The sequence below is a fragment of the Patiria miniata genome, unplaced genomic scaffold (genome assembly GCF_015706575.1).
Source record: "Patiria miniata isolate m_02_andy unplaced genomic scaffold, ASM1570657v1 HiC_scaffold_3, whole genome shotgun sequence".
NCBI classification, from domain to species: Eukaryota; Metazoa; Echinodermata; class Asteroidea; order Valvatida; family Asterinidae; genus Patiria; species Patiria miniata.
Genome location: NW_024037069.1, coordinates 10,579,477 through 10,592,622, shown reverse-complemented (window position 1 = coordinate 10,592,622; position 13,146 = coordinate 10,579,477). Strand labels below are relative to the sequence as shown.

Genomic DNA, 13,146 nt, shown 5'->3' with positions numbered 1-13,146 from the left:
AGAACAAAACAAAATCTGAGCGGTATATTTAAACAAGTTTATGCAAACGTATACCATATACCCTATCCAGGGGGTGGCGTGGGGGTGCGTTCCCCGCCCCCTTTTTTTCCTTTAAAAAAAGAAGATATATAGAGGGAGAGCGAGACTCAAAAAGATAAGGAAAAGAGAGAGAGAGACAAAATAATGCAGTTCACATCAGACCGAAGCCTGCTAGGATTAGTTGCATATTAGACAATTATTATTGGCGGTCTGTCACACTTGTTGCTAAAATTAAAAAGCTATGGGGCCAAGAACTGCAACACGAGGCAAAAAGGCAGCGACCAGTGAGAGCATGGGGATTTGTGTTTCGCTTTGCTGAAAGAACGCACACCTTTTGCGTGATCCGTGGACAGAACTTCAAAACGGTAGTTGTGTTCAAAATTCCATAACTTGAAAAGCACATAAGTGATTTGAATGATTCTTGTACTAAGCTTATGAAGTGGGCTTTCATATCCTAGATTTTGAAAGTGTTGCATTTAGAACTTCACTTAAACAATGGTCCCGACATCTGCGGTCTCGTTTTTTTACTCGCCCAATAAAGTATGCTTAGAAACTCTCTGAGGGTGTTCAAGACACATAAAACTCGCGCCTAAATCATTTCTCTGCCAACTTTGTAAATTGTATAAACTCATGAATTATGAACGGAACTAGCTTGATGAAATTTGATGTCCTAGTGGCCCCTCGTGCCTTGCAAGTTTTATAGAACAAAACTTTTGCCTGAAATTTCATTGAAAAAGGCCGAAGTCAAATTTCATCAGTGAATTCACCTGGGTAAAACGCTCTGGCAAGGACGTCAGGAAATGTAAGAGGGCGCTGTTAATTGTATGGCACCTGCAGCTAGCTAGCTAGCTGCGCTGATTTCACCACATCGAGCAACTTGTAGCACTAGCATGAGTAGTTTCCACAGGAAACAATCATTGCAAGCATGGATGAAATTTGCCATTTCAGACTCGCCCATAAGAAGTTACAAATATAAAATCGACAGAAAGCATACGAGATGCCCAGAAGAAAGCAGGAGAAAAGACGAGCAGACCAAAGAACTCAAAAAAAACTGACAGGCTTGCTTCCGATTGTTGACTGCCGGCTGTGGCATTGGCCTACACAGTACACTCCACGGTACACTGTCACTTGTGACAGTGGCATGACTGAAGCTGAGGTTAGTAAAATCATGGAGGAATAAGAACATTGAGGTTTGTAAAAATGCGGGAAGAATTCCTTCCAGCAAAAAATGTCGCAACCGGAAAGATTCTCATATCTGGCCATCAGTAATGTTTACCAAAGTGGTAATTATGTCCTAAAAAAGGCAAAATTAGCAGGGACAAATTTTGAAGTTTTACTGAAAAACACTGACGGGCTCCTAGGCCTAGTAATTTTCAGACCAGTCCTATAGGGTTTGTGCACAGGGTGACAAGTGATGGCCAGATATGGGAATCTTTCCTGGCACAACCTGACGCTGCTTTTTTTTCTGCATATATCATCTCAGTGAAGGTCAGTCATTGCATAAATGATGATATTGGCATGTATCTGAGACTGAGAAACATTTCCAATTTCTTAATTTTGTCAATGTCAGGAATTACTAGGCCTATATAGGCCTAGGCTAGGAAAAAATTCCGTACTCGGACGTCACTTTTTTCAATTAATTTTCTAGCGCCAAAAGTTACATCTTTTATGGTTATTCCTCCACTTTCCCTCCTCTACTCTCACCCTCTCCTTTCCTTAATTTCTATTTATTAATCAGTCAGTTACTTCATCGGGATTCGAACTTCTGACGCTTGCTTGATACACGAGACTCTTAACCGCTCGGCCGCGCACGATCGCTGTTGCAATAAACAATCTTTGGACGTATTTGAAGTATCCATTGAAATAAACTAAATATTCATGAGAAAATAAATATTCATAATGACGTATTGCACTATCATTGGCAGGCTCATGCGACGTCATGGTTGTTGATGTCACGTGTATAACGTACCGCTGTCTTTCAGCCGCTACAATCAGTTTTGACCGGCTGCTTCAAGTTTGTTCTGCACGACGTATGCATCCAAAATGTGCTCTAAAAACACATTTTGAGTAAATTTTTTTCACCTTAACACAGCTTCCTGGATTTCTCTTGGTTCAAATGACAAGGTGAGGTGACAATTAATATGTTTGGCAGCAGATAAATTGACGTCCGAGTATGGATCTTTTCCCCTAGGCTAAACCCGTGAACGTGGCTTGTATAAACTGCGCCATGTTCACGGGTCTAGGCCTAGGCCTTAGAAAAATTTTGTTGACTCTCCATATAAAGTGGTGTCGGGCTGCAACATTCATGACATTCTTTCCCCGAGACAGAGCCTGAGGTTGAATGCTAAAAACTACTTGATGGAAACCATGGAAACTGTACAGGTATATAGTCGTGTTCCCTAACGTGGCGCACTTCGAAGCTTATACCCAACTTTCCTCGTGTAGTGTTGCCAAACCTCTTTGTTGACAAACCTCAAATTCATGCAGTAAATTACTAGTACTTTTACCTTATTAATGCGTGCTATTTAACCTCTGTGAACAATTTCGGTTTCATAAAATTTAATCCGAAATTCAAAAACGTGCCCGGAAATTGGGCACGAATTCGCAGAGTGTTTCCTAACGTGGCGCACTTAAATAAATCTCGAAAAATTCCAAATTAACATTTCAGAATTTCTGTTAACTTGATAAATTCTGATAAATCATTATTATTTCTACTTGCATACCCAGCCAGATGATTGTCAGAAAATTATTGTCTTATTTTCGGGGCATTTTCAAAGGGTTCACTTTGCACTTGAAAATAAAATCAGAAAATCACGCCAAAATAGATTTTTCTTCTAACTTTGTAACGGGTAAATAAACTTGTGATTTATGAACGGGAGTGTTTAGAACTTGATGAAATGTCACTTTATTTGAAATTTCAGTTAAAATGTTTGCTCTAGCTAGGCGCTACAGGCGAAAAAATGCGCCACGTTGGGGGCCGCGTCACGTTGGGGTACATCAACAATACCATTGATGTACCAGAGGTGCACTATGATATTTCGCCTCTAGTGCCTTGACTTAGTTCAGAGCAAAATTGTTCAACTTCAAAATTGTTAAACCAATTGTGGTTTTTGTGTTAATTGTCATTTGTCACAGAGTGAAAGGCTATGGTTGCCAATCAAGGCAGGTGGGGGAAAAAGAGATTTCACCATGAAAAGTGGCGCAAGCCTGTAAATTGTCCCTTACATAAAATTGGTCACTGCTCAGTCAACCGTGAATGAAAGGACATGATCAGGGTGTCATTTTAAAGAGGAGATTCAACCCTAACAGAGGATATCTCCCTTTGATTCACATGTGCCCTACTTCTGTTACAATTAGCAATAATATCTCGGTTTCGTTTTTTTTTATTCACCCTGTACTACAAGGAGCAATCGTGAATAGCGATCAGAACAGAGTGAGCTAACACAACTGAAGTTGACTGGTATCTAAGTGAAAATATAACAAGACTGAGTGAAATACATTCAGGGAAAGGGCACTTGTACGGTTCAGATCAGGTTAAGGTTAAGATTAATATGAAGATTGTGTTTTTAGGCCAAAAAAAATAATAAGTCGGTCTCTGGTTATCACGCGCGTCGATTTTAATCATGCGCGTCGATCTTTTTTTTTTTCCAAAATGTTCCGCGGCAGCTCCAACAGCGCCCTCTATTTCCGCCCCTCCTCAATTTTTTTTACCAAAGAGCACCAAGGAATGGGAAATTGCACCAAGGCAAATGATCGAGAGCACCAAGGCAAATTATGGAGGACACCAATGTACACTATGAGGACACCAAAAAAGCAAAATAGTACCACACCTTGTCTGTACAATCAAAGCTAGAAAAAAAAAAGGCGTGGTGAAAGTTGAAATTAAAGGTGCACTACACCATCATTTGTCCATACTCGGCCTTCACTCTGCCTCCTGCACGAAGTCTATGGGCCAATGACAGAAAAAGTTGAAGTATTGGGCCCCTTTCATTTATCAAAGGATTTTTGCACTCCTGCAATAGTGTTTCTTGGTACTCTCTTATTGCATAGCATCTGGTATGCAATGAAAGGCTGTAACTTAGCTCTATTTTCTCCTGCAGGTCATACATGTGAACAAAATGGCCAAGGCGTTTTCAAAACTTGAAGGGGGATCCGGGTTACAGGAAACCCCCACCCTCAGCGAAAGCTTACGTGATCAGTTTTTGGGCACAATCTACGGCAACTGCATAGGTGACGCCATCGGACTGATGACGGAGTTTCTCAGCAAGGACCAGGCACAGAAGGTAAGGTTTTTTATTTAAAAGATTCCCTTATTAGGAATGATAATTATTCATTGGAGGGATGGGTATCCAAGATAACTCCAAATCCGAACAGAGCCGGAGGGACACAGACAGACTGCAAACTTAAACGCAGAAAAAAAAGCTTGTTACACAAAAGCAGATCAGCTTTCCACCGGTCGTCGGTGAACAGTGCTGCAAAGTCCCCATTATAGTTAATAATGAGGTGCCCTATATGTTTTAGCATCGAAGTATTAGGATTCCATTCAAATTTCAATTGGTGTTCAGTGGTGTAGACGTGAAAAAGAGGCACTTACCTCGGCTGTGCTGAAAAGGATCCCTCCACAACACGGCAAAATAGTGCCACTTTCGAGCCCAATTGCATCCAAAATGCTCAGAATTGGGAGCTTCAAGTCCGGGCCAGAGGTTCATTACCATATCTCTTCAATTCCTCAATGTTATGGCTCTCAGAACTCTTTAATATAAACGGTTTTTAAAAAGTGGTTTCCATTGGGGCCCTGCATACATTACAAATTATTAAATAATGTTAAGAGAAGTAAAACTCATAAGGAAAGAGTGAATTGGTGAAACATACGACAAACATTAATATTTACAAATGATATCTTGCAGAATCACCCCGCCTTCACTATTCTCATGCTACAAATACCACACAAAAACAAAGTATTCGTAAGTCTGGCAAATTAACAAAGTAACAACCATCACTATTTACAGGAAAATATACTTGGACTTTTATACCGCCATCTTTCCTTACAGGCAGATGCTGTGGATTTTGCGGCAAAGCTGCTGGACTGGGCAATGTACGGCTTCCCGGAACTGGGTGATTCGAGTGGGTCAGGGCTGGGCCGAACTACACACAGGGTCCTCTGCGATCAAGACTACAAAACAGACCCACATCGGGTATGCGGAGAGTCTGTTATTAAGGGAATAAATGTGTGCTTTGGAGGTTTTGATCACTCTGTTTAAGACCGCTCGGAGTCTGGGTGCTCGGCGAGGGTAATTATCAGCACCCAGACTCCAAGACGTCTTAAACAGAGTGATTAATACCGACCAAGCACATATTTATTCCCATTCATGAATACCTTTTTGGTAAAAAAAAATTCTAAATTTTCGGTCACAGAAACCCATTTTTGTTCAACAAGTTCACTTCATGTTTTTCGAAACACCCCTCTAGCTAAATAACGGAGTGTTCAGCTGGCGAACAAGATGTAAACATCTCCTTTTATGGAGATTGGCGCGGGCATCACGCATACTGCGCAATGTCGCGCACAATGCACCTGGGGCGTTGTGTTGTGAATTTAGGACTATAAAATTCTGACTCACTGGTAGTATTGCGCATGCCAACGTGAGGATTGTGAACATTCAACCAATAAAACAGTAAGAGGCACTGGAATTTTTAGGAGTCCAAATTTCATGTGACACTGGAAAAGTGTTTAAGACCAGCTAGCCATGTCTTTTGCATCCGTTTAAGACCGGCCACGTGACGGGCTCTCGACCGATAGGAATGGGTAAACTGTCTTAGGTATTTATGAGTATCAGAGTGCTGTGGCCTCGTGGTTAATGGCACTGGATTGGAGGCCTGTGGGTAAAGCTGCAGGTTGTGGGTGCTTGGTGCTTGTGCCCTTGGGCAAGGCACTTTGTCACTCATTGCTTCTCTCCACCCAGGAGTAAATGGGTACCTGTGAGGGCAGAGATGGTTATTGTGATTGAATAAGCTTCCTTGCGCCTAACAGGCAGCATTGAGCTGTATACTCCCCAGGGAGCTGAGATGGTATTTGGAAAGTTTAATTGGCCCAATGATCAGGGGTAATGATAATACTGTAAGCCCTGTGATTTAGTTTACTAATAACAGCATTCTTAAATGCCGATTATTATTATTAATATCTGATAAAATTGTGTTTGGAATTGACAAAATGGACCGGAGCAAGCATGGTGGAAGAAATGATAATATGTGTTTCTGGTCGTACGTGTCGGCAGTCTGTGGTTTGGTACATTGAGAAATGCAGGTAGAGCCGCAGGGCTTATATCCAAATCTAGAACGGTGCAGTATTTGTACTTCACCTTGAAAGCATATCTGCCGTATGTCTACCCATGCTGTAACATCTGTACCTCTGTCTCACTCGTCACAGGCAGCCTCCAAGGTTTGGGAGGCGAGTAACCGACTCCTAGCGCCCAACGGCGGGGTCATGAGAACCTCCATCGTAGGCATTCACAGATACGACGACATCAACCAAGTCATCAGCAACACCAAGGTCTTCTGTAAAGTCACCCACGCAGACCCAAGGTACATTTCTGATGAGAAACAGACGACAGTACTTTTTGAAGCATTTCATCTCAAGGCATATATAGTTGTCACCATTTTCACGAATGGCTTGGCATGTCGAATGATACATAAATACTGTATTGGACATTCCCGTCACTTGATAACAGTACCGTAATGTGAAAAACAATGTTGAAAGTCATTTTGGGTGTTTTCCTTTGTGGCTGTGTTCCATAGGTGCATTGCATCCTGCGTTGCCGTGACGACAGCCATTTCCATGATGTTGCGAGGGTTACACAAGATGCCGGACGGCCACTACGACATCACAAGCCTCACCGACGCATCTTTCGATTATGCCAAGGAGTGTCTGTTGCGGGACGAAGAGGGGAATTTGGATGCAGATCGGGTAAGGATCATGATAGTGTTTCATTACTTAAGTCCATACTTAAAGGAATTCTTGTGGAAGCTATTGTTCAGATAATCCATCACGGGGCAGCGCGCACAATGGTTTCTCCATTGAAGGGGGCCTTGTGATACTAATCACGTGCCGGGAGTCATCTGTACTTAAACCTTTAAAAGTGAAAATTGTGACTTTGTTCACAGCCTGTTGGTATTGAACGGTCATGAATTATAAATTTGTTTTACTGTAACCAAAAAAGCTATTCCATAACCTAGAATACTGTGTCTTATTCTTCAATCTGTTCAGGTTGAAGAGTTGCGGTTTCACATGAACGCCTCGTTGCCGGAGCTGGAGCTTGATGACAGAGAGAAGATTGGCTACACCTTCAAGTGCCTTGGCGCTGGGTTCTGGGCCCTCAGACAGGACAACTTCAGAGATGCCATTGAGGCAATAACGCTGGAGGTAAGACCAAACACCCTCAGGATGTTATCTTGGACAAAAAGTATGTCGTACATTTTAATGTAGGCATGTCAAATTGACGCACAGTGTTGTGTTGTTGGATGAGTTTTAAAAAAGCTTGTGTCGTAACATTCATTAGGCTAAAAAATTCTTTACTATTTATTAAAATCATCCAGATCCCTCGAAATATATGAGGTACTTGGTATTGGAAGAGATTTGCAGGATCATTTGCAGGATCATGGAGTGCCATGGCCAAGTGGTTAAGAACACCGGACTCGTGCTCTGGTGTTTCAGAGGCAGCAGAATGTGGGTTCGAGCCGGGTCTGGACACTTGTGCCCTTAAGCAAGGCACTTGACCATTATTGCTTCATCCTTCGGATGGGACGTAAAGCCGTAGGTCTTGTGTGTTGTGTAACGCAATGCATGTAAAAGAACCCAGTAACACCTATTGCTAAGAGAAGGGGTTTGCCCCGGTGTTTCTGGTCTCCTGTTAAAACTCCCGGAGTCCGGAGTCTTATATAGCGCACGTATCTACCGACAATTAGGTACTCAAGGCGCTGGACAATATGTCTATTATTAAAGAAAGGTAAATGAAGTTTGTATGAGAAATATGAGACCTGTTATATAGGACCTTAGAATGGTTTACAAGATGCTGCCGTGCATATTGCAGCCACTGCCAGAAACACCGAGGCAAACCCCTTCTCTAAAGCGATAAGTGTTAACTGGGTTCTTTTACGTGCATTACATAACACACAGGACCTATGACTTTACGGATGAAGCAATAATGGTAAAGTGCCTTGCTCAAGAGCACAAGTACCATGTTCCCACGGTCAGGATTCGAACCCATGCACCACGGCACACGAGTCGAACAGTGTAACAATTGGACCATAGCACCCCATGGGGAATATTTAGGAGAAGAACCAACCAAATTTCAAGAAGGGAAAAGCCCAGACTATTTTACTTTACATGGAGTTGATGGCTTGTAGCTGTTTGCCTTGTCGATTCAATTCCAATACAATGTACATGGACATGAATTTTTGGGTTTTGTTTATGTACAGGGTGGCGATGCAGACACCAATGGGGCAGTTGCAGGAGCTCTACTCGGCTGCAAACTGGGATACCGCAACCTGCCTCCATCTTGGAAGGATGAGCTCAAACACAAGAAGTGGCTGGATGATATCATTGCAAGGTAAAAGAACTCCTCAGTCTCATGTATTGGTGACTCGGTCTGTGGGTTTGTGTGAAGGAATGTTTTGCCTACTCATGAGAGGCCAGTCATGGTACACTTCAAGAGGGTGATGTCTGAACGAGATTAAGCTAAAATCTGGAAATGACAGGCAGAGTCAGCGTGAGCAGTTTCAGGCTCACAGTCTCTATGCAACCAGTTTCATATCAAAAATGTACAAAGCCAACGTCGAGCAGTCTCAGAGTTTCATTAGAGAATTGGAATGCTATGTCCTGTCATTTCAGTTTGAGGATTCCGGTTCCACTCTTCCGTTTCCCCAACAAAAGGGTGAAATAGACTGCTTTGTTTCGTTAAGCACGAATATTGCTTGTAAAAAAGCTTTATAACTGGCCTCAATTTGTCCTCTATTGCCAGGTATTTGAAGATGGACATCATGACAGAGAGCTGTGGCACTCCTGTTGACGGGCCTGAAGGGGGACTAAGACTCACCAGCGAGAAGAACGACAACACAGAGAAAGCAACCCCTCCAGAGACTACAGGAAATAACAACTCTACAACGGCCCATGCTGCAGCTGACGTGACCCCTGAACCAGCCACAGAGGTCAAAGTTCAAAGTGTGATCTCAAGCACTTCTGACAACCTGCCAAGGGTATATAGTTTTCAATGAATATGAAGACGCATTTCCACACAAATCTAAAGATCCACATAGGTCAAAGGTCAAGCAAGACGAGGCGTCACCGGAGGTCACAGGTGAAACTGAGTTTAAAGGTCAAACTGAGTTCAGAGGTCAAGCTGACGGCCATTTGCATGCCAATTTCAAGAAGACCGAAGAATCATTCCGTCAGTGAGCTGACAAATCGCAATGAATGGATGATCGTATAGTGACTGATTGCAAATCAAAATGCACAATTTCTTGCCAACTGAAAATAGAATATCTGCCTGCCAGGTTAGTTTTTTCGAGACTTACTTTTTTTGCTACTAATGCAGATTGTATGGCAATATTTATATTTATTATCGGGGTAGTCGATTTTCCTTTGTTTACATAGAAATATTATTTATATTTTATGTTATTTATCTATAAAGAATAATAGAGTTAGCATTGAGTAGTTTTTGCATTATATTTTATATTTATAATACGCACGATAAAACAATTGTTTCTGCAGTTCATCCACTCAAAGATATTAAAATTTGTGGATATCACTGCATCAGTCAGTGTGCATGTCATGTATATTGTGTTAATTGTTTTTGTTTTAAAATGTTAATCAAGTTACATTCAGCCAAATTGTATTCTTAGTTGAAATAAGAAGTTGATATTGTAATTTCTACTCTTGCCGTTAAATCATGGACTTCATTTAGTTTATTTTCATGCGTTTTCAAGTCGTAGCCCTATTCTTGCCAATTTTCGACAAGATTCTGTGTAGTTTACAATTAGGCTAAAGAAAAAAAGTCTCTGGTTTCTGGTGTGCGGACGCGTCGCCGTAGCCATGCGCATCGGCAAAATTAAACAAAAATTTTTCAATGTAAGATGATGTCTCAAAACCGCCAAACTCAATGGTTTGACTGAAATCCTGCTGCTGCACAATTTTAATGTGTTTTTAGATGGGGGTTACGATCAAGTATAAGCATTATGTGGCCTCTCTGGGCTCCAATACATTTTGCACTAAATTTAGTCGGGCACCATTTGCAGTAATCAGCCGACATTTGAAGGAAAAAAAAGTAAAAAAAAAAAAAGCCGCGTCGCCGCACAACTTTTGGGGCAAGCTCCATACCAGAAACCAGAGACTTTTTTTTTTGGCCTTAACTAATGTGCTGGCATTTTTGTGGCCAACCAACCCCGGCTTGGTTTCGAGTCCCACCCGAGTACGTTTTTGAATTTTTTCTCACAAGTCCTCGGACATCACTGAGTATACAGTGTTTATAATGTACATCAACGACGAAGAGCAAATCCCCATAATAAAATTAATTATATAACCGACATAAGATCCTTCTCATTCGATTGGTGGAACTCGCATCTTGTGACATTCGTTATTGCTCCCATTCACGCTGGGGCTCAAAAAGTCCCATTCACCCATATGTATAGAAACACTCACACATGTGCAAAATACTGGGGAAAAAAGTTATTGTATTTTTTTATTACAAATAATTTTACCGTATTTATTTTTAAAATTTGTATACAACATTGATTTCTAAAGAACATGACATACATGTATATTAAACATGAGACGCTCACAATTTGCCCCTATTGTGAACGTATTAAAGGGTTGAGCTTTGTAATGGCCATGTAAAAGGTTTATTTTAAGGAAGGGGGGGGGGGGTTAAGGGGTAATTTCTGAAAAATTGTGGTCATCGGCCAAAAAGTGAAAGTAAACTTGATGACCGATAATTCCATTGTAGTTCCCATTCACTGAGGGATCTTGCAGGCATTTAAAAAGTCAACATTTTTTCATTTATCACTGGCTTCAACTGGTGACATTTATTGAAGTGCAAAAATACCTTTTAAAATAATAAACTTGTGATAATTTTAAGCTATAATCAAGTCTTTGTGCAATTGCCAGAACTCGGTTTTTTCCCTTCAAATTCTACTTGCATCCATGTATGGTGGCTACACAATAAAATACAGATGGCTCATTGAAAAGACTTTGAATTTGTCATGTAGTTGTATGTGTCCATGTCCTTCCATACAAATTAACCCCATCTACTCTACAATTTAGTAAGTCAAAAATTCTCAAACTCACAGTATATGAACATTATGGAGAGTTCATTACCAAAACCATGATATATTTATTTGAAAAAAAGTTATAACATACACATAACATACACTAGAGAACAGCTGTTCCTGAACTACATTTGTTTATTTCCAAAGCGTGATTTACACCCTTTTAGTTAACTTTTAGAATCCTGCCCCCGGCTATCCTGGCTGCCTAAAGTCAATGTCAAACTGTTAAGCATGTATAGTTTAGCACAAATTAAGAAAACAGTGAAAAATGAAGTTTAGAAACAGCTGTTATTCTCGTTTTTATTCTTTAAAGTTCATAACCAAGCACATTTTTGCACTTTAATAAAAATTGCAATATCACCTATTGGAAATAAACTCTTCATTTTTCACTTCATTGTACTCTTAAATTGTGTTTTACTACATAAGGCCAACAAGCCTCCGGATTCTGGTATGCGCGCGCGTCGCCATAGCCATGCGCGTCGGCAAAATGAAAAGTTTTTTTTTTCAATGAAAGATGATGTCTCAAAACCGCCAAACTCACTGGTTTGACTGGAATCCTGCTGCTGCACAATTTTAACGTGTTTTTAGATGGGGTTATGATCGAGAATAAGCTTTATGTGGCCTCTCTGGACTCCCATATATTTGCACTAAGTTTAGTCGGGCACCATTTGCAGTCATCAGCCTTCATTTGAAGCAAAAAAGTCAGGTAAAAAAAAAAAAAGCCGCGTCGCCGCACCACTTTTTGGGCAAGCTCCATACCAGAAACCGGAGACTTTTTTTTTTTTGGCCTAACAACTGTTGAAACTAACTTTGGGCAACCAGGAAAGGGCAGTAATTTAAAGGTTTAAACCAAATGAAGTTTATCACAGTTTGGAAATAAGCTCTTCATATATTCATACATGGGCCTAGCCAGCGAGGGGGGGGGGGGGGGGGGGGGGGGGGGGGGGGTGTTAGGGGGTTATTTACAATATTTTGTAAATACTGTCCTTTCCATGCAAATGCCCTTTTTTCACCAGCGCTTAACTCCCCCCCCCCCCAATAATTTGTAAAGAGTGCCTTTTTTTTTAAGAAGTGCCCTTTTTCTCTGAACAAGTGCCCTTTTTAAAAAGATGTGGTGCCCTTTTTTGTGCCCTCTGCTGTTCCGGATGCCTTTTTTGAATTTCACGCATGTATCGCCCTGAAAGCACCATATATTGTTCGTTAGTGTGCATAATCGTCGGTTTTGAACAGCGCCCCCATCGACAGATGGTACCAGCCCCCCCCCCCCCTTTGATTTTACGGAGGCCAAGTGTCCAGAAAAAAAAAACGTGTTTACATTTCACCACGGATGTGCAAGTGCCCTTTTCAAGAAATGTTTACCCCCCCCCCCCCAATAAAAATGGCCGTGCTACACCACTGTCATACTACATGCCCACATACATATGTAAAAACGTTTACTTCACACCAAACCAAATTCAGCAAAGTTCTGTTTCAAAGTTGCAATCCCTAAGCTCCTCCAAAAATGATTTTTTTTTTTCCTAACAAATTTTAAGCTTGTATGTTTTTGTTTCAACGAAGAAACTACTTTATTCCAAATTGGGGCATCTGCAACCCTCTGAAAAGTGCTTTCATTTTGCGCACAAATAAACCCGTCCTGCGAGACGTAAATTATTGTCCGACAGCCAAAACATTTGTGCAGAAAAAATTCAGTTAATAAACGTCGGTGGATTTTTTCATTCGATGTCTAATTCAAAAGTGGATATTTTTTATACTGCTAGGAAAATAGCAATTGAAAAACACATCTATTTTTCA

The 13,146-nt window shown here is 41.1% G+C and overlaps 1 pseudogene; it reads left to right on the top strand.

Moving 5' to 3' along the window:
- The first annotated feature begins 896 nt into the window (after nucleotides 1–896).
- Nucleotides 897–10,103, top strand: LOC119736454 (annotated as a pseudogene).
- Nucleotides 10,104–13,146: the final 3,043 nt, after the last annotated feature.